The sequence below is a fragment of the Canis lupus genome, chromosome 35, assembly GCF_011100685.1.
Source record: "Canis lupus familiaris isolate Mischka breed German Shepherd chromosome 35, alternate assembly UU_Cfam_GSD_1.0, whole genome shotgun sequence".
NCBI classification, from domain to species: Eukaryota; Metazoa; Chordata; class Mammalia; order Carnivora; family Canidae; genus Canis; species Canis lupus.
Window position 1 is genome coordinate 24,375,023 of NC_049256.1, and position 22,878 is coordinate 24,397,900.

General features: G+C 40.4%; 1 protein-coding gene across 2 annotated transcripts in view; it reads right to left on the bottom strand.

The window, feature by feature from the left end:
* The window catches only part of RIPOR2 (RHO family interacting cell polarization regulator 2), a 219,649-nt gene that overhangs the window by 140,440 nt on the left and 56,331 nt on the right, over window positions 1-22,878 (bottom strand). The gene's annotated exons all lie outside the window — the stretch shown is intronic.

Here is a 22,878-nt window from a genome sequence, read left to right on the forward strand (position 1 = left end):
TACCCCAGGATTAGTGCCAGAGACACACAGTGCTGTGGTTTTTAAGGGACTCTGCAATCACTAGCTAATTAATCCATCCCACTGGGAGGCACACTTATCATTAAAAGGAGGCAGCTGATTTCAAAGCTTCATACCCTCCCTTCCCAGCTCAGCTTTCTATTTGGTTTCCAGAGTAATACGGGTTGCCTGAGAGCTGGGAAAAAAGAAACCTCATGTTCGTTTTCTGTAGTGGGTTTTGATCTTGTAGCTGCTTATTTCTTAAGCATTAGGAAAAGGGTACTTTACAGCTGGAATGGGAGATTGTAGACTGGAATGTGTAAAAAGGTGATATGAATCTTCAGGCTGCATTAGCTCTAGGAAGACCTCTCAGTTTAAAGAATGATGTTCATCTTCAAGAGAGAGATTAGAAAGCCGGTAGCTGTATTTGCTTGAGGATGCAAGTGAGATTCAGTGATCTGGAAATGGAAGAATGACTCAAAGTGTTTACTGATCGAGGCCAGGTGGGAAATAATTTGAGCTTCAAATCCCACAGGATTGCCTTTAACCCCCTTTGTTTGGTTGGTATGGAAACTTCAGCAGAGACTCCTTGGTTCTTCACCTCACTTCCCAAACCTACCACACAGGGCAATAATTAGCAAACAACACCAGGAAAAGACAATGCTCATTCTTTTCAGAAAAATTTCAGTACAGTTTAAAATCTCCAGAAAATCCTAAGAACAAATGCAAAAATAGAATACTACACAGCCACTTATGAAATGCGCTAATATGTACATGCCACCACATAAGGCATTTTGCTGGGAAGACCAGGATAAAAATTGTCTTTGATGGAATTTGTATCAGAAAGAAAAGAGGCGAGCTGCAGAAGAGTTTTGCATAGCACAATTCTATTTTCTGTTTTTTAAAAAAGTGTATGTATGTATGTATGTGTGTTTGTGAATGCATGGGAACATCCATGTGTATTTATCTTCCTTGGGATTCATTTAGCTTCTTGGGTAAAATATCCATCTGTTGTGGAAAATTCTCATAGCTTATGTTTTCTTTTTCTAAGTTTTTATTTTGACACGGGGAGTTGCAGAAAATAGTACAAAGAGGTCCTATGTACCCTTCTCCCAATTTCCCCCAGTGGTTACACTTTGCGTTGACTATAGCACACACGCAGTAGCAATAAATCGACATTGGTGCAGGACGTGTGTAGTGTTGTGTTGTTTCATTGGATATTTAGATTCCTGTAACCAAACTGTAGTACCATTCAGTCCCCGTGAAGGCCCCTCTGCTGCTGCCCCTTTGTAGTCACACAGACCTCCCTTCCCCTCCAGTCACTGTTCCTAATCCCTGGCAACCACCAATCTGGCATAAAATGTTTGACAACAGTTGAGAATGTTATATAAATAGACCCACTGTGTGTATCCTTTTGAGATGGCTTTTTTCACTCAACACGTTACCTTGAGATCCATCCAAGTCCTTGGGGCATCAACAGTTCCTTCATTTTACTGCCAAATAGCTATCTATAGTTGGATAAATCATGGCTTAACCACTCACTTAGGACAGACATTGGTTGGTTGTTTCCAGTCCTTGGCTACTACAAATACAGCTGCTACAAACATTCGTGTCTAGGTCAAGTGTGTGAACCTAAATTTTAATTTCTGTGGGATAAATGCTGAGGAGTGGGTCGTATGGCAAGTGTGTTTAGTTTTTTAAGGAAATGTCAAATTAATTTCTGGAGTGGCTGTGTCATTTTATATCCCCACCAGCAGTATGTGAAATACCCAGTTTCTCTACATCTTCACCAACATTTGGCACTGTCAGTTTTTATTTTAGCTGTTCTAAAAAATGTATTGTGACATTTCATCTGAGTCTTGCATTTTTACTAATGACAAGTGATGTTGAACACCTTATTGTGTGTTTTTGTTTGCCATCTGTAAATATTTTTGGGTGAAGTAGCTTGTTCAATGTTTGCTGATTTTTAATAGGTTTTAATTTTCTTATTTTTAAGGTTTGAGAATTCTTTGTCCTAGTGATGATCTTTTCTTGTGATTTCATTTATGGAAATTACCTGAGGCTGTGGACAAAGGTGAATTCCTTTCAGAACATTGTTTCTGCCAGGTACCTGGAGTCACAATCAGCTTTGACTCTTCTAAATTAAATTCTTGGGCTTGAGGGATTTTGGTACCTCCAGGTGCTATGAATTTTTCCTGCCAACCCTTATTAGGACCAGCTTCTGGTTCTAAATTCTCATTTTTTTTCTTTCCTCTTGTAGGTTTCAAGGCTGGACATAATCCCTAGTCTAGGCAGGTATGGGTATGGGGATAGGATTGGGGGCCTGGTTTATTTCTAATTCCCTCTTATGTTGAGAGTGAATCCTTTGGGATCCCAGCTTTATATGGGGTGGAGTTGGGTGGGGAGAGATCTGTTAAATCTTGGGCAGGCCCTGGGTTTTGTTTTTTGTGCGAATATATTTTTTCCTTAGATAATTTTTTCTTTTATTATTTTATTATTTTTTATTTTTTTGATAATTTTTTCAATCATGAGATTATTGGAGATAAGATTCAACTTTCTTTATATATCTTTTCAATCTTTAAAATTAATAAAAATGTTAAAATGAAACAAATTTTCAAAATGTGAAATAAAACAAACCTGAAATACTTTTTTTAAAGGTAACATTAATGAGAGAACATAGTTACATATCCAACTGTGTGTATTTAAATTTCCTACTTAATAAATAGCTATCAGTAGGGCAATTCTAAGGGATCAGAAATCTTCTTTTGGTAAATGTTTCTATTAAAGAGTAGAGGCTTGGGATGCCTGGGTGGCTCAGCGGTTGAGCGTCTGCCTTTGGTTCAGAGCGTGATCCCGGGGTCCTGCGATCAAGTTCCACATCGGGCTCCCCACAGGGAGCCTGCTTCTCCCTCTGCCTATATCTCTGCCTCTCTCTCTCTGAGCCTCTCATGAATAAATAAATAAAATCTTAAAAAAAAAAAAAAAGAGTAGAGGCGCACCTGTCTAGCTCAGTCAGTAGAGCATGTGACTCTTGATCTTGGAGTTGTAAGTCTGAGTTGGGTGTAGAGATTACTTAAAAAATAAAATGTTTTAAAAAAGGTAAAAAGTAGAAAACACCTGAAGTCTGAGGTCATTCTGTAGAGGAAGAGACAATCTTATGAAGGAGGCAGTCTTACAGAAAAAGGGAGTGTTGCTCTTGTACTGGTGAGCATAGCTACCCACCAAGGAAAAGTATGTATTATTTTCCTCTGGCTGTGGTAACAAATTATCACCAACTTAGTGGCTTAAGACAACACAAATGTCTTATTTTATAGTTCTGGAGGTCTGAAGCCTGAATTGGATCTTACCATGCTGAGAGCAAGCTGTCAGCAGAGCCACGTTCCTTCTGCAGTCTCCAGGAGATAATCAGTTCACTTGCCTTCCCCAGTTTCTGGAGGCTGCCTATGTTCCTTGGCTTATGGGCTTCTTCTGTCTTCCAAGCCAGCAGTGGGTCTCATAAGATATTCCAGGATAACCTCCCCATCTCAAGGTCAGCTGATTAACATCCTTGATTCTCTCTGCAATTGTAATTCCCCCTTACCATGCAACGAAACATATTCACAGTTCTTGTGAAGGTTAAGACGTGAACATCTTTGGGGAGGGGCACTATCCTGCCTAGCTTAGAGGGAGAAGCTTTTAGGTCATTTGGTCTAATTAAGACAGTGAATGCTTTTACAATTACCTGCAGATCTGTGCAGCAAAACACACAGAAATCCATATACAGCTAATGAATTATTATAAGGCAAATACTACTGTAAATCTTCCCTAGGTTTGGAAGCCAAACTTTGACAGCTCCCCTATTGAAGTATCTGTGTGCCCTGTCCCCATCCCCATCGGTACTTTCAAAGTTACATATAATGTGGTAGACACAACACTCCATAAATTAATTTTTGTGCATCTTACAAGGGTTTCAAACCCTAGACATTTGTAGGATCTCAGATTATGAAAATGGAATGAACTTCATCCCTTGAAACTTGCACAAAATTAACTGTGGTAGGAAAGGGGTTGCCTCAGTACAGAAACAGAGTGGGATTGGGTGAAAAGCATTAAAGGGAGTATAAAAATCTTTCTTTTCCCTTCCTTGGCTCTGGTCCAGTTTCTTTTCTTTACATACAATTTCTTCTCAAAGAAGGAGCTGAGGCTGTGAAACTATGTTTTCCATCTGAGGCTCTCTTTCCTTTAAATATGATGCTCCAGATCTCGACCTGGGGGCCCGGAAGCATCAATCAATTTATATGGGGGCCATATAAATCATTAGGACAGAGTGCTATCAAGCTGTCTGCAGGACCTGAGCTAATGCATCCTGCAAAGCTCTTTATATAACAATAATACTAATAATAATAGAATTAAGCTATATATGTAATTGAATGATTCTGGGAATAAAATAGTCATTGAGGCAATTTCTGGGGGGCAATGAGAGCATTATGTTTCATATTTGAGCTCCTGAAGTAAGTCAACACTTGGGAAATCACAAACCAGATTTGCATGGAGTTTTACTGAGTCTCATCATCCTTATTAATATGGTATTACATTTACAAAATTACCAAATCCTAGCCCCAAAATGTTTTAATACTGTGTTTTTGATCCCTGTATCAGACAGCTGGGATGCCACGTGTTGAGGCCTTGCCAAGTTGGGAAATTATACATTTGATGATTATGAAATTGGTCTTGATTGATTTAATCACTGTAATCATTGGCATTGTGCAGATATGCAACCGGGAAGTTTTCATTCCAACAATTACGCACGATGAAGTCACGTTATGTGGGAAGCTCATCCCTGTGTTTATTTCTGTCTAAATGGGAAGAAGGATGAAGAGAGAGCAAGGCATGATCCAGGGTATGGCACTGCCGGGTGAACCCGCATTATGCAGCCAGGGAAGACAGGGTCAAGTAATGAGCTCAATGCAGTCCCTGTGGTATACCTGGTTTCCTCTGGATTTGGCCAGGGCAAAGAAGTTGTATCTAATTAAATAGATACTTAAGTTATTATCCCTCAAGAGGATTAACAGGCAGAGTATCTGGCATGTGGTAGGAACTCCATAGATTTTAGTTTCTTTCCCCATGACATCTTTTAAGGGGGTGGAGGGTGGTGTGGAGTGATGGGGCTATTCTTTCTTTATAACTACCCCTCACCCTAAATCCCCTAGTGGTGGGCCGGAGGGAAGCCGGAGTGCCTTCCTCCCTCCTAGTTCTATAGATTAATTCAAGTTGCTGACCAAACAAAGGAGTGAGTGTCTCCTCATTGGGAATTAGGGGAGCCGGTCAGTTTGGGGGGACGGTCGTGAATAGAGCCAGCAGAGCCTAAAGCATTCTCATCATTATTGTATCTCAGAACTCTGACTAGGGAAGGAGTATGATGCAGGTTGGAAAATCCACTCAGTTTCACAGAATTCTGGATCGTGAAGTGGAAGGAGGTGGTGTGTGGGAGTGTAGAAGTGACAAAGAAGAGAGAAGGATCTGAGGAGAAATTTGGTTTAAGCTCCTGTCCAAGTGCAGAATAGTGGGAAAAGACACACTGTCCACTGCTGCCACACGCAGAACCAAAGCATGGAAGGAGGAAGGAGGGGGGATCCCTGGGTGGCTCAGTGGTTTGGCGCCTGCCTTTGGCCCAGGGCACAATCCTGGAGCCCCAGGATCGAGTCCCACTTCGGGCTCCCAGCGTGGAGCCTGCTTCTCCCTCCTCCTGTGTCTCTGCCTCTCTCTCTCTCTGTCTATCATAAATAAATAAATAAATAAATAAATAAATAAATAAATAAATCTTTAAAAAAAAAAGGAAGGAGGAAGGAGGACTTTGGAGACCATGAGCTCCAAGCCCTTCATTCTGCTGGTGAAGAATTGGGACCTGGTGAGGGTGACCATGATCATGTGGCTAGTGAGAAGGCAAATGGCCCCCGCAATGCAGGCTTCATGCTGTGTCCTGTACAGACATCCCAGGTGGGTGGCTCGCTTCACTTAAAAATCCATTTATAACATAATTGGCCCCTCTTCTAACTGGGCTCAAGCTTCCATTAGGGCAGAAATTACTGGAGGAATATAACAAATATATTAGTTGTTTTCCTGTGAGATAATATACTCTCTGGTTTAATCAACCAGATAGCCCTGTATGGTAACTATGTTCATTCACTGTTGCCTTTTATGGGTGAGGAGATTGAGGTTTAAGAGATGTTATGTGATTTAGAGATTAAATGGGTGGGACTAGAGCCCAGGTCCTTAGATACTAGACCGGGGGCCACCATCTCGGGTGGAAGACCCCAATCCTGCCACAGGCACTGAATTTATGTCCATTACACCATGGTCCCTCTGCATCAAAGGCAGATTTCAGTTGCCTTGCATGCATCTGACAAGGATTTTGAGGCCTATTCTGCCTGGGGGAACATCTTTGGGGTATTTTTAGCATCTGCTCCTGATGGTGTGGCTCCCTGATAAGGACAAGCACCATCTACACCCAGCCTCCAGCCAGAGGACTCATGGATCAGAACCTCATTCTGTAACAAATCACTGTGGTTTCCACTGTAAGGAGAATGGTTCTCAGCTGGGCCAATTGTGCTGCCAGGGACATTTGGCAATGTCCAGAGACATTTTTCATGTCCACATGAATAACATCCAGTGTATTGAGATTGGAAGAGAGACTGGTGAGACACTGTGGGTGCCTATTTAAAGAACAGTAGGGCAGGAAGAAGGGAGGAAATTTTGAAGTCAAGAGATATTGTACTGATTTTCAGTAAGGGCCAAAAAGAGTACATTTTCATTGAGTTTCTGGTGTTTTTGAATAGTGGTTAAGAGCTCGTACTCTGTGCTCAGACAGCCTGGGTTTGAATTCTGGGATTACCATCAACTGACTATGTGATCTTGGGCAAACTGCTGTAGCTTCTCAAAGCCTCAGTTTCCCCATCTGAAAATGGGGGCCATGATCATACTCACGTCATTGTGCTAGTGTGACAGAGTTCCAGAACAGTGCCTGGAGCATGATCAGGGCTAGCTGTGACCAACTTGTTGCTATTATTGTTTTGGAAATAGTTGTTGGGCAAAATACTAAAATAGGCTACTAAGGGGATGATCCACAGAGACTTAGAAGCAGCAGCAAAGACCATTAGTGAAGATGGTGCTCATCATAGTTAATAACAGGTTCAATACAGACTCCTTCCATTCAGAGCGGACGCTGGCCATGGCGATGATGTGGGCTCATCGGCAACAAGCCTGCCTAACGTCACTGCTTTATTAGCCTGAGAGACTCAGATTAGGTAGGTCGGAGGACATGTGGCATTCGGGTTCAGCAAGTCACCAACAAGCACTTTGAAGATAGCCCCATGCACAAGGTGAAAACATGTGCACTGATACAGGGATGACTGAGCTGGTTATGACAGGCTGAACTGGCAGCCTGCTGTGGCTCTTTCCTATTACTGGGCCTTTCAACATTTTAATCACTAGTTTAGAATGTATATTTTGTGAATTTATTTTTGGCAGCATTATTTTTCTCCCTATGCATTGTTAAGAGAAAGCTCAGGATACAAAAGATGAAAGCAGTGCTTCTCTGATTGAAGGGCTGAGGGACACTGGAGACACTTCATTTCCTGAAGCAGCTGTGGAAAGCTTGAGGACTCTGAGCTAGATGGAATCACAGAGTCCACTCTTATGAGGAGATTTGCTGATCAGAATGCATGAAGGCAGTGACCCTGCTGGGCTGGCTCAGAGCCCTGGGGCCAAAGCCATAGGGAACAATATGGTAAACTGCCTAAGAACTTGGCCTTTGAAATCAGCAAATGTAGGTATGACTTGGAACAAGGTAATTAACTGCCAAGTCTCAGTTCTTCTATTCTAAAATGAGGATGGTGATTGTACCTACCTCACAGAGTATTTGTGAGATTCAAAATGAAATAATAATGAACACAAAGCTTTTGACATATTATTGTTAAAATGACATGTTTCAGAGTATAGATAAAATTCTGTGTTTGAATCCTACCAAGATATGCAGAAATGCAGGAATGGAGTTCATCAGCAGTCCATGTACAAAAGAAAAAGAAGGCATGTTAGTTGATGGTGAAACTCAGTGTAGCAGTCAACCACCCAATACCCAGCCACCAAAAAAGCACAAATGCCATCTTAAACTATATAGTTTCAATAAGATTTCCATCTCACTTGCTCCTGGACAGTTAACCCCTCCCATCCTGGGAGTCACACTTTGATAGGGATATAGGAGAGTTGGGCCACTCACAAAAGGTTGGTGAAGGCCCCATGTAGGACCCACAGTGCTTGAGGAACAGTTGGATGAATCATGATGTTTACATCAGAGAAGAGAAATCTTAGAAACACAGGATCAAAGTCAGCAGATATGTGGGTGGGCCTCGGATTTTGTAGTAACTCAAAGAAATAGGATGTGGAAGCTTTAATGGAGTAGATTTAAGCTCCATATCATAAAGAACTCTTCAGAAACAAGTTCTTTGTTCAGCAGTATAATGAACTACCTCAGGAGGTAATAAGTTCCCTGTCATTGGATGTGTGCATAATGTGACAGGGGATATGACAGAAGGAGCTCATGGGTGGTTGGGCTGGGTGATTCTTAAAAGTCCTCTCAGCCTTTAAATGCTCTATTTTCTTAATATGTTATGAAATGCTGAATAATGCCTTTATTTTATGGGTGGAGACAGGGATAAGATCTCTTTATAGGAAACATATGTTAATGTGAATCCTAGGCCAGTACCCAAGCTAGATGCAGGCTTGTTCATCTGCTGAGGGATACAGGCACATCTCAGCTCTTTGACTGTCTTAGACACAAATTGGTGAATTAAGTAATGTAAGGAGAAGAAGGAAGGAAGGGAAGGAGGAAGAGAAGGAGGCGTCTATCAAAATATAGTCATTTGATCTGAATAGACATTTCTTCAAATAAGATACTCAAATAGCCAATTAGCACATGAAAAGATGCTCAACATCATTATTCATCAGGGAAATGGAAATCAAAACTACAATGAGATACCACTTCACACCCACCAGAATGGCCACATCACACAGACAGATGATAACCAATGTTGAGTAGGCTGTGGAGAAATTGGAACGCCCATACACTGCTGGTGGGGATGTAAAATGCTGCATGAGCTGTGGAAAATGGTTTGGCAGGTCCTCAAAAGTTACCATATGATCCAGAAATTCCATTTCTAGGTATATACTCAAGAAAAATAAAAACATATGTGAGTGCAGGGTGATGGATGAAAGTGTTGAATCACTGTATTGCAGACCTGAAACTAATAGAACATTGTATGTTAACTGGAATCAAAATAAAAACTTAAAAAATGCCTATGTCCACACAAAAACTTGTACAAGAATGTTCACAGCAGCATTATGTATTATAAAGATTTTATTTTGATAAGTACTTTCATGCCCAGTGTGAAGCCCAATGTGGGGCTTGAACTCATGACCCTGAGATCAAGACCTGAGCCAAAATCAGACATTCAACCAACTGAGCCACCCAGGGCACCCCAGCATTATGTATAATAGCCAGAAAATGGAAACAACTCAAAGACCTGTGGACTGTTGAATGGTCTACTCATGCAATGCAAGATCATTTGACAGTCAAAGGGAATGAGGTATTGACATGTGCTACAGCATGTAACTTTGAGAAGTCACAGCACACACAGTGCATATGCTAAAAACCTTCAAACCATGATACTAAGTGAAGGAAGCTAATCACAAAAGATGACATATTACATGATTCTATTGATACAAAGTGTCCAGAATAAGCCAATCTATAATATAGGACACAAAGGAGGTAAGTAATTGCCAGGGGCTGGAAAGAAGGAAAGATAAGTAGAGACTACTAATGGGTATGCAGTTTTTTTGAGGGGGGTGGTAGTGATGAAAATATTCTAAACTTGATTGTGCTAATGGTTGTACAACTCAGAATATACTAAAAGCCATCAAATTGTATATATTACATTGGTGAATTATATGGTAAGTGAATTATAGCTCAATAAAGCTGTTGTATATTTTCCCCAAATATATGTATATGAATATATATATATTCATAAACACCTTCTAGTTTTGATAAAAAATTTGATGGTAGGTAATAGTGAGGTCCAGCCACTGGCACATCAGTGGGGGAAGGGTAGCTATTGCTCCTGTTGAAAGGCTGACCTAATGTTTTGGTGGATTCTAGAAACATCTTTGAAATCCTAATTATTCAGTGCGTAAATGTCCTGAGAACAAAAGTCTCAGGAAATAGTTAGAAGTGTTTATTCAACTGCATACAGAGCTTCCCTGCCCACCCGAAGATATAGCTTAAAGCTGTTTAATCAACAGTGGATTTTGGGTAACCAGCCTAAGGTCAGTCAAAACTTGATAGATAAGTGGATAACCTACTTGGTCAGGGCTGCCTGTTTATTCTGAAGTGAACCTGAGAAGAAAAAGCAGGCTTGGTGCTCAGCTTGGTGAGCTTGAGAACTGGAACTTCTCTGCAACTGCCAGAGAGATGATTTGATATCCCAGAATAAGTAAGAAAACCCGTTCAACTGAAAAATGCTTTAAAAACAACTGCATTGCCCAAATATGAATCTAATATGAAAGTGTCATTTTCCTTCTATAAGTCTCTGTTTGCCAGGCTAGTATATTGCAGTCTCACAACTATTTTTGTTAAAATGAAGGTTACCTCCTGAATGGTTTTAGGCTCATCTTATAACTTCTCTGAGCCTGAATTTCCTTGTTTTCAATCAGAGAGTGCTTTCAAATTTTAAAATTACATACCTCACTGAAAACACTACTTTTATTCATGCACACATGCACATACCTCATAGGAACATATAAATAGGTAACATTTTAAATTACTGGATTGGAATCAAACTCTTATTTGTACCGGAGATCTCTAAAGGTAAAAGCTAGTTGATATATGAAAAACCCACAGCTAATATCATACTCAATGGGGAAAAACTGAGAGCTTTCCTTCTAAGGTCAGGAACATGACAGGGATGTCCACTCTCACCACTTTTATTCAACAGAGTATTGGAAGTCCTAGCCGTAGCAATCAGACAAGAAAAAGAAATAAGAAGCATCATATTGGTAAAGAAGTTAAACTGTCACTATTTGCAAGTAATATGATACTATACATAGAAAATCCTAAAGATTCCACCAAAAAACTACTAGAAATAATAAATTCAGTTAAGTGTCAGGATACAAAATTAATACCCAGATATCAGTAGTATTTTTATATGCTAACAATGAAGTAGAAGAAAGAGAAAATTTAAAAACAACACCAATTGCACCTGAAAGAATAAAATACCTAGGAACAAATTTAACCAAAGAGGTGAAAGACCTGTACTCTGAAAACTAGAAAACATTGATGGAAGAAATTGAAGATGACACAAACGTGAAGATATCCCATGCTCACGGATTGGAAGAATGAATATTGTTATTTTTTTTTAATTTTTATTTATTTATGATAGTCATACAGAGAGAGAGAGAGAGGCAGAGACACAGGCAGAGGGAGAAGCAGGCTCCATGCACCGGGAGCCCGATGTGGGATTCGATCCCGGGTCTCCAGGATCGCGCCCTGGGCCAAAGGCAGGCGCTAAACCGCTGCGCCACCCAGGGATCCCTGAATATTGTTAAAATGTCCTTTTACCCAAAGTAATCTATAGATTCAATATGATCCCTATCAAAATACTAATAGCATTTTTCACAAAACTAGAACAAATAATACTAAAATTTGTATGGAACCATAAAAGACACTGAATAGCAAAAATAACCTTGAGAAAGAAGAATAAAGCTCAAAGTGTCACAATCTCAGATTTCAAGATACACAACAAAGGTGTATTTTTATTTTATTTTATTTTATTTATTTATTCATGAGAGACACAGGGAGAGAGAGAGAGAGGCAGAGACACAGGCAGAGGGAGAAGCAGGCTCCACGCAGGGAGCCCAACATGGGACTTGATCCTGGGTCTCCAAGATTACGCCCTGGGCTGAAGGTGGCGCTAAACCGCTGGGCTCCCCCCTGCCCCCCCGGCGGGGGGGGCGTGCTGCCCCAACAAAGGTGTGTTAATCAAAACATATTAGTACTGGCACAAAAAAATATATAGCTCAACGGATCAGAAAAGAGACCCCAGAAATAAACCCAAAGAAGGCAATAATATACAATAGGGAAAAAACAGTCTCTTCAATAAATAATGCTGGGAAAACTAGACAGCTTCTAGCTGTCCATGAAACTGGACACTATAATTAAATGAAGTTAGGTATCTGCCACCATATACAAAATTAAACTCAAAATGGATTAAAGACCTAAATGTGAGACCTGAAACCATAAAAATCCTAGAAGAGAGCACAGGCAATAATTTCTCTGACATTGGCCAAAGCAACATTTTTCTAGATATATCTTGTAAGGTAAGGGAATGAAAAGCAAAAATAAACTACTGGCATCAACATAAAAAGCTTGCACAGCAAGGGAAACCATCAATAAAATAAAAGGACAATCTACTGAATGGGAGAAGATATTTGTAAATTATATATCCAGTAAAGAGTTAATATCCAAAATATAAAAAGAACTTATACAACTCCACATCAACCCCCCCCAATACTCTGATTAAGAAATGGACACAGACATTTTTTCAAAGAAGACATTCAGATGGTCAACAGACACATGGAGAGATGCTCAGATCAGTCATCATCAGGGAAATGCAGATCAAAACCACTATAAGATATTACCTTAAGCTTGTCAGAATGGCTAAAATTAAAAAGACAAGAAATAATAAGTGTTGGTAAGAATTTGGAGAAAAAGGAACCCTTGTGTACTATTGGTAGGAATGTAAACTGGTACAGCCACGGTGCAAAGCAGTATGAAGTTTCCTCAAAAAATTAAAAATAGAAATAACCACATGATCCAATAACTCCACTATTGGGTAAAATTTATCCAAAGAAAATGAAAACAGCAATTCAAAAGGATATATGCCTTCCTATGTTTATTACAGCATTATTTACAATAGCCAAGGTATGGAAGCAACTTATGTATCCATCCATAGAGGAATGGATAAGGAAAATATCACATACACAGACAAACACACAAGTGTTATGTAGCCATAAAAATGAATAAGATTGTGCCATTTGAGACAATATGGTTGGACCCAGAGGGTATTATGCTAAGTGAAATGAGTCAGACTGAGAAAGAAAAATACCATATAATTCCACTTATAAATGGGATCTAAAAAAAAAGAATGAATAAACATAAAGCATGATCAGAACTATAAATACAGAGAATACACTGGTGGTTGCCAGAGGGGAGGGGTGGGGGTTGTGCAAAATGGGAGAAGTGGAAGGGAGATACAAGCCTCCAGTTATGAAATGAGTAAGGGGAATAAAGAGCAGAGCACAAGGAATACAGTCAATGATACTACAATCCTGTTGTGTGGTGAAAGATGGTGGCTATACTTGTAAACATAGTATAACGTATAAATTGTCAAATCACTTTATCAAACACCTGTCAAATCACTAAGCTGTACACCTGAAATTAATGTAACATTGTGTGTCAACCATACAAAAAAAACAAAAAACAAAAAAACAATCCAATTGGCTCAGCCAAAATGCCATGAAAAAAAAATGTCCCCTTCCCTCCCCAGCCCCTAGGGTCTTCATATACCAGAAAGCAGTGTCTGAAATTCCACGTTCCAAGATCTGTTATTTAGGAGTAAGTCTGATCCATGTTTCGTCACTGAAATTGCCTGGTGAATGACTGTTTGAAGCATGCACACTGTGATCAACTGCTCTGGGTTCAAATCCTAAACTCCACATAGTTCTAAGACCATGGGTGGGCTACTTTAATCACTCCATCTTTCAGTATTCTCATTCAGTATTCTCATTCATGCTAGCATTTGTAACTTCCTCACAGAGTTTTTATAAGAATTGAATAGGATGATACATATCATTTTCAATAAATGTTCAGTATTATTTCTTTGGTGGGGGAGAATTTCAGAGCAACAAGAGCATCTCAGCCTTGATCAGGATGGAAAGGCTGATGAATGTAGCTGACATAAGCCTCACCTTCTAGATGCATTCCCTTAGGCCTGAGGGCACCCTACTGAGATTTTACACTTTCTGATAAAGCTTTAATAAGGTTTTCTCTACTTTGCAAATTAATTCTTCCCATCCCCAAATCCCTTCTATAATTGACCTCTTGACATTTTCTGTTGTTCCTTATGGAACAATTAGAAACAATGGGCTTGGTGTTCCTCTTTCAGAGGGCATGCATCTTATTTATCGTTGCACAGAACCCCACTCTGCTCCATTCCTCCTGAATCTATATCTGGATGACTCCAAAACCATGGAAGGAACCTGCAATAATGAGCTAGTTATTTGCAAAGCTATAGATTTTATTTATTTATTTAGCTGGTTTCTTAGCCCTAATATGACATTCTTTCTCCTGTTTTGTTTAAAGATTTAATTTTTTAAAAGATTTTTAAAATTTATTCATGAGACACACACACACACACACACACACACACACAGATCGAGAGAGACAGAGAGAGAGAGAGAGGCAGAGACATGCAGGGAGCCCGATGTGGGATTCGATCCTGGGACTCCAGGATCACTCCCTGGGCCGAAGGCAGGCGCTAAACCCCTGAGCCACCCAGGGATCCCAAGATTTATTTATTTTAGAGAGAGCATGCATAAGTGAGTAAGTGAACATGGGGGGAGGGGCAGGGAGAAGGAGAATCTCAAGCAGACTCCCCACTAAGTGCAGAGCCGCACATGGGGCTTGATCTCACCACACTGAGATCACAACCTAAGCTGAAACCAAGAGTTGGACACTTAACTAACTGTGTTAACCAGGCACCCCTCTTTTTCCTGTTTTAAAAAGTCATACTGAACATGGGAGGGACCATACCCCTGCCCAGGTCACATCACCACATACATACCCAGGCAAAAATGTGTTTTCTGCAAAGTGGGCACAAGGAATTTCCCATTTTGAAAATATTTTGATGAGATTAATGTGAATTGGATCTTTTCTGTAACCAACTATCTGGTGTTTGAAAAAAAAAAAAAAAGAGTCATGTAGGTTGATGGGAAGCCTCCAGTTCTTTGCTGGGGAAGGAAGAGGCCAGTTCTTTTTTTTTTTTTTTTTTTTTAATTTTTTATTTATTTATGATAGTCACACACAGAGAGAGAGAGAGGCAGAGACACAGGCAGAGGGAGAAGCAGGCTCCATGCACTGGGAGCCCGACATGGGATTCGATCCTGGGTCTCCAGGATCGCGCCCTGGGCCAGAGGCAGGCGCCAAACCGCTGCGCCACCCGGGGATCCCGGAAGAGGCCAGTTCTTAAGACCTCCTGCATACCAGGTTATGACCCAGAGTCAAAGAAATGGTTTGTCATCCATATGACTAGTTTTAATTTGCACAATGACAAGCATCGTTTGAGTATTGGAAGCAAGTTGGTAGTGTAGCATGGTGATTAAAAGCATAGATTTTAAAACTGTCAGATTTTAAAACTTGGTCACTCACAAATCTCTTAGCTACACTTTCCTCCATTTGCATGATGGGAATATAAAGACATCCCTTGTAGAAATTAAATGAAATTAGTTATCTGGCATCCTAAGAACTCAATAAATGGCAGTAAGTATTAATATTGCTGCTGGTGGGTCAATGACTGTGTTTCTTACCACTAAATACTGGAGGTAGGAGCACAAGAGGGAGAGGACTAGCCCACAAGAAACTATATTCCCAGGTAAAATCCTCCTTCTGGGATGCATCAGAGAATCCCATCCTAGATAGACTCCCGGCCTTGACTATTTAATGCAATCCAAATCTCTTGCTTTTCCCCAGTGTCAGCATTGTTAATCCTACAGCCACTGAGAAGCTGATAAGAATCTTAATAGACACCATGAATTACTTTGAATTACTCTCTCATTGATTTTGCCCGGATTCAGAAATGTACTAATCAAGGAAAACACTTCCTAGTTTACCTCCTGGAGCAATCTGAGTTGAGGCTATGGTAGTGGGAATCTGTATACCTGTATTTCTTGGACACCTGTACACCTTTTAGATGTCACCAATAGTGAGCAAAATGAGAATGTGTGGTCATCTTTAATGTGACCCAACAACATAATGTTTTACAAATATATGCAGTTTTATACAAATGGATTTAAAAAACTAGAATTGCAAACTTCCCCAGTATGAATAGAAGATCATGGGCTAAGCTGTGGGTTTTGTCCTTTTCCAGTTTTGTCACAGCCACAGGAGCAACTATGGCTTGAGACTTAGAGAAGAAGCTGCCACCTCGTACACCTGTAAGGTAGAGGGTGAATGTGGAGAGATGGGAGTGCACAGGAGCACCTGTCTGTGCACAGGCACATATGGGGTACAGGCAAGGGTGCTGTGGACTCATGGAGGCTAGCTGCTGACCTCTCCCCCTTCCTTCAGCTGTCTCCCTGCCCCCATGACTAGCTGGCGGGGACCAGGAAACCTCCTTTCTCAGGCACCCTGAATGACCACATTCATTCATTGTCCTCGGCTTCTATCTCAAATTCCTCTGCTTTGCTTCTCTGTGGGATAACTTTCTCCACCTCTGTATGAGATACAGTAACAGGGGTGGGTCTGAAATAGTTGAAATTCTTTTTCATTTGCCACTAATTCTGTTCTCTTCCATTTGAACAAAAGGGTGTAGAATTTGGATGGAAACCAACAGGGTTATAAAGTATTTTATCTTTGGATAAAGCTTTCAATGGCTGCTTTCTGTGTCCTGAGAGAGAAGAGCTGTCTCGTGAGTAAGTAGAAAGCACTTATCAACCCAAACAAATATTTCCCCAGCTTTCCCTTCCCCGTGGAGCCACGTTGGAATCTAAAATGAAAACAGTCAGCATAAATGCCTGCTGACCCTACACCCTCTTCCTCTGCTAAAGCAGAAGGAATTCTGAATTTAGGAAGGAAGGGGATGAGGCTCAGAAAGACAAAGTATGAGATGCAGTGAAGGAAGGGCTTTCTCTCCCCACATCTAGGGGTCATTTCCTCGCCTGTGGCCCCAGGCCAGCCAGTGGGGCCCTTCCTGAGCTTGCTCTGCCTGCAGAACTGGTCATCTGAATCTGTACTGAGGAGGCTCATGTTCTCCCAGGCAGCATCCAGTTCCAGTTTAGACTTGTGTCACTTGCAACTTGGTATGTTTGGCTTAAGTGGATAATACTATAGACTCTGCAGCCATGTTGCCTAGAGTCTCATCCCTGCTTCCACCACTTGCTAACTGTGCAACCTTGGGCGAGTTACTTAACCTCTCTGTGCCACAGCTTTGTCATCTGTAAAACAGAGGTTATGGCAGCAACCACTTTCTAGGGTTGCTGTGAGGATTCAATGAGGTAACACCTGTAAAATGCTTAGAAGGCTTTCCAGCTTCTAGTAAGTCCTCAATAAACACTAATTATTGTTCTTGAAACTCCAGGTAGCGTAGAGAGGATGCAGCTTACCTTGTCCCGTGGCATTACTGAAGCATAGAGTTTGCTCTAGACAGGACTTCTGTGGCTGGGCCTCTACTCTTTGACTTATGAGGAATTAACCTATTAAAAAAACCCTAATCCAGAGTGTTTGCCTCAGTATCAACCTCCCAAAGATTAATAATGTCTTAGCAAAATCTTTGTCTTTTAAAAGATTCCCTTCTTTCTTTCCTTCTTTCTCCTTTCCTCTTTTGTTCTTTCTTTCCTTTTTCTCTCTTTTAGTGAAAAAAGAAAAACATTTGTGTTAAAAATTCACATTATTCTAAAGTATAGAAAGTGAAAACCAAAAGCATTTCTCCACAAAGCCCTCTTTCCAAAGACTGTTAATGATTACTGGCTTTGTAACAAAAAGAAATAAATGAATAGAAATGAAATAAAATAAAATGGATAATAATTTTGTTTGGTTGTTGCTACTCCAAGATCCAAATTCTTTTAGTTTTGCTTCCTCTTCATGCAGAATGAATTATTCAGTGGTTATGTGACTAACATCACCAATTCGAATGACACTAATTTAGCAAAGTTTTCTGTTTTAGTTCTAAGTGATTCAACCTGCCTTGTTACTACTGTCCTTAGTGAGATTCATTCTCAACTAGTGTTGTACTTTGCTAATCACACATTTCTGAGGCCAAGTTAGATGATCACCTATTCAGGCACTAAATATTTATTTTTACACACTCACAAAAAATCTCTTAGTGTCTACATGTTTTTAGGCATTAAAGAAGAACATTTGATCTGAACAACGTGCTTAATGTGTGATTTCCCAAGAACCAGATAAAGTAGTTGGCTGATGTTCCTGTGTTTTCTCTACATATAAAACGGATGTAATATATTAGCTTGTCAGATGTCATAATAAGGACTGAAGTGTGAAATAGCCCCATTCAAAAGTAGTTAAGGTACTACCTCTCTGCCAGTTGTTCAATTGGGCTGCATCAAAATTAAAGACTTCTGCTTTTCAAGCGGCTCTGTTATGAGAAGGAAAAGACAAATTGCAGATTAAGAGATCTTTGCAGGGATCCCTGGGTGGCGCAGCGGTTTGGCGCCTGCCTTTGGCCCAGGGCGCGATCCTGGAGACCCGGGATCGAATCCCACGTCAGGCTCCCGGTGCATGGAGCCTGCTTCTCCCTCTGCCTGTGTCTCTGCCTCTCTCTCTCTCTCACTGTGTGCCTATCATAAAAAAAAAAAAAAAAAAAAGAGATCTTTGCAAAGTATGAATCTGTTAAAGAGCTTATATAAAACAATAAGTTCTGAAATCTCAATAATAAGAAAAAAAGGAAAATAGGCAAAAGATTTGAGCAGACACCTTATCAGGGAATATATAAAGCTATCAGAGAAGCACATAAAATATACTCACTGTCATTAGTCATTAGGGAAATGCAAAAACAAATAGTAACATCCCACTATGCATCGATTAGAATGGACAGAACCAAACAGAATGACCATGCCTGAGTGCTCACAAGGATGTAGAGGAACTGGGACACTCATACCCAATGCTGCTACACATGTGCAACAGCACAGCCTCTTTGGAAAACAACCTGATAGTTTCTTAAAAAGCTAAATACACCTACTGTACAACCTAGCCATTCCAGGAATAGGTATTTATTCAAACCAGAGGATAATGTATGTCTATAGAAAGGCTTGTACACACATGATCATAGCAGCTTTATGCATTTGGGTAATCACCCCAAGTGGGAAATTACCCAAATATTCATCAACAGGTGAATGGATAAACAAAGAGAAACTGCTCATGGATAAGAAAGGGACAAACTATAGGTACACACAACAATGCGGATTAATCTAAAAATAATTATGCTGAGTGACTAAAGCCAGATCAAAGAAGAGTATAGTTTATTTTATTGCATTTATGCAAAACTCCAGAAAACACAAATAATCAACAGTAGCACAAAACAGATCAATGACTGCATGGGGAGGCAGTCAAAGAGGGGCAGGAAGAACGCCTTACAAAGGGGCACATGGAAACTTTCAAGGATGAAGGCTATGATATGCTCATTATCTTGATCGCAGTAGCGTTTTCATGCATGTCTGCATATATATGTCAAACTTATCAAATTGTACATCTCAAATATGTATGGTTTATTGTATGTCAATTAGTCAATTCTACTTCAATAAAGTTGTTTTTAAAAATGATGTAGTTCTGGAGATACAGCTTCAGAGTTCCATAGCAGCACTACTTCTTATTTCTAGTGACCTCATGAAATTTCTCCACAATTTTTCTACTTTGAGACCAGATTACTCAGTAATGTTAAAATAAAGCAAATATGCAAATATGCATATAAACTTTGGAATCTGACTGGCCCGAGTTCTAATTATGACAAAGACAGCTAGTTGCCCCTTAATACCCATTCTCTCCTTGTTCCCTAATATCAGAACCCCTGAGTCTTAGCTAAGCACATCGCTATCTGGAATAAAGATGTATTTTTCTGACCCTCTTTGCAGGTAGGTGTGCCATGATTAAGTTCTAGCCAATGGAATACAAGCAGAAACATCATGTGTGACTTTTGAGAAGTGCCTTTAAAGGGTGGGGCACACACTTCTTTGGCCTTCCTCCTCTCTGCTGACTGGAATGAAGATGTGAAGACTGGAGCATGATTAGCCCTCATGGGCCATGAAGAAGAAATCACATGTGAACGAAAAGGAGTGACAACATGGAAGAGTCCCAGATCTTGACACCTTGGAACACTATATCAGCCCTGCATTATTTACTTCTGGCCTATTAATACAGGAGAGAAAAAAAGAAACAAAATTCTACATATTGTTTAATCTCCCTGTTTTCCAACAGTACAGTTGGGTCTAATCCTATATATTACTTCCAATTTTCTAATTTATAAAATTGGACAAATTACTTCCAATTTTCTAATTTATAAAATTTGAATAATTTTATAACAGTCTCCATCTTTAAGGGTTATTATGAGGACTAAGTGAGAGAATACTTTCTAAAACAGTTGGCGCTGTGTCTAGCTCCTTAGCAAATGCTCAATAAAATATAAGCTTCAGGTACTTTTATTATTTACATGAACTCATCCGTGATTTAGGAAATAAAATCCCCCCCAGTGTCTTAGCTCAGGGACTGTTTTGCAGTGGCAGGCATCATGGGTATCCCCTTTGCCCTGTCACCCAGTGAGAGCTGCTCTTGGAGCAGTGCCTGTACATCCCCTGGCTGCACCTGGTGGGAGTGGCTCTTGGTGCAGTAGTGCATGCGCATCCTACTGATGTTGCAGAGGCTGGGTCTGGGGAGGCCCTGCCTCCGCTCTGCCATCTAATGCGATCAGCTGAATGAGCACAACTCTGACTGGACTTGGCATGCCCCCCATCAGAAAACATTCCCCGTGCCCAGCATACATAATGGCACCCAGACCTCTCCATTGTGAACAATCCTGTACTTGGAGGGACCATCACTTTTCCCAGCTGAGAGTGGTACATTGACTAACACCCACAAGAAACTGCACTATTTGAACCATGATCATTCTCAGTATTTTCAGCAGGGGCATCCATCCCATAGACACCTTCATCCTGGATTCAGTAAACTTGGATGTGATGGTTTGAAAAGAAAGAAAGTAACTTTGCTGGAAGAAAGGGGGACAGTTACAGCTCAAGGCTCCAAAGAGCCTTTTCTCTCTGAACATGGCCAGAAAACAGCCAGGCACAGAAGCTGTAGGTAACCTGGAACGTGAAAGGTAAGAGGTGGGGCCAGGAGTTCCATAGGTGGAGTGATTTAACCTCCCCCCCACAATGACAACCAACCAAAAACCTCCACTGAAATGAGGTATGATGCATACTTCATCAGGTTCTGTCCACTGAGTCTAAGGTAGAAAGGTTTAATGACAACGTGATTAATGGGGTGGTGTCACGTGGGAAATTGCCTTGACATCGAGGAAATCTCTAGGTATAGACCACCAGACACACTATCCCAGGGCTTATGGAGCAGAGAGGCTCACAGGCCAAATTAAAAAGCCCAAATCATATGTTTGATTAAATCACTGAAAGCATGCAAAGAGGGATGCCTCTGTGGCTCAGTTGGTTAAGCATCTGACTCTTGATCACAGCTCAGGTCTTGATCTCATGGGTCATGAGTTCAAGCCCTGCATTGGAAAAAAAGAAAAGTATACAAAGAGATGCAGAGGGAATAAAATGGAGTTCATTAAAATACTTACAAGGGGTTGCAAGCATACTCTGCAAACCTTGGGTGTGCAATGTTCACAACATAAAGATGGACAGCAAACTGGTTTAACCCCGGCTGTGGGGGCACCTGGGTGGCTCAGCAGTTGAGCATCTGCCTTTGGCTCAGGTCGTGATCCCGGGTTCCTGGGCTCGAGTCCTACATCAGGCTCCCCGCAGGGAGCCTGCTTCTGCCTCTGCCTATGTCTCTGCCTCTCTCTCTCTGTGTCTCTCATGAATAAATAAATAAATAAAATCTTAAAAGAAAAAAAAAAAACCTTGGTGCAAATGGCCTTTTCACTGGTGTCAAGCATAGTACACACCTTACCAGGTGAATCAGATGGCCCTGGGGGTTTGTCAATGTCTTCACTATTCGTACTATCATACCTAACTGGAAGCATTAGTCCTTACCCACACTGATAATTTTGATTAATATAAGAAACCAGGCCTAAACTGTCTTGTCATCAACAGATGACTCTTGTCATTTCCTCCCATAGTCTAAGGCCCCTTGCTACAAACCACAACTCTGAAATTGAATGTTTTTGAAGAACTGTCAAAGAATCTCAGTCACAGATGGTACCTAACACCTGTCAGATTCTACCCAAGGACTGAATTGGGTTTTTCAGGACTTTTTCAGTATAGAGGCAGACTTCATGAAGAAGAGCTTAACCCAAGACCAACAAAACAAGAACTAATTAGCAAGGACCAAAAGAACAGATTTGACTATGATTAATGTTCCATTGTGAATGGCTTCTTAATCTCTTTATCTCTCCGTTGAACATTGAACATACTTTCAGTTGGTATCTTGTTTTAACTTTTCCCTCGGATGTCAAAAAACTGTAAAAACTCTTCTGATAAATTTCTAAGGAAACTCAAAGAATAATGATTCTGTAGAAAATATGTCATCTATGGATTGATCTTACTACTTAGAATCATAGCTAAATACTCTGCAAAGTAGATTTGCTGAGTTTCTTTTTGTTGTGCTGTAGTTATTTGCATAGGTTCCATACTCAATACCTCTTATTGTACCTGTGTAAATAAAACAGGCCAAGTACAACAAAACATACTATATCATAAATAATATATAAATAATATAAATAATAAATAAATAATATCAGTCCTGGTTTATGGACATTTTCTCACAAGGAGAGAGTTGGCTTACCGAAAAGTTAACAATGTTTATGGCCATATTGGAACATGTGGTTTTAGACTATGTTT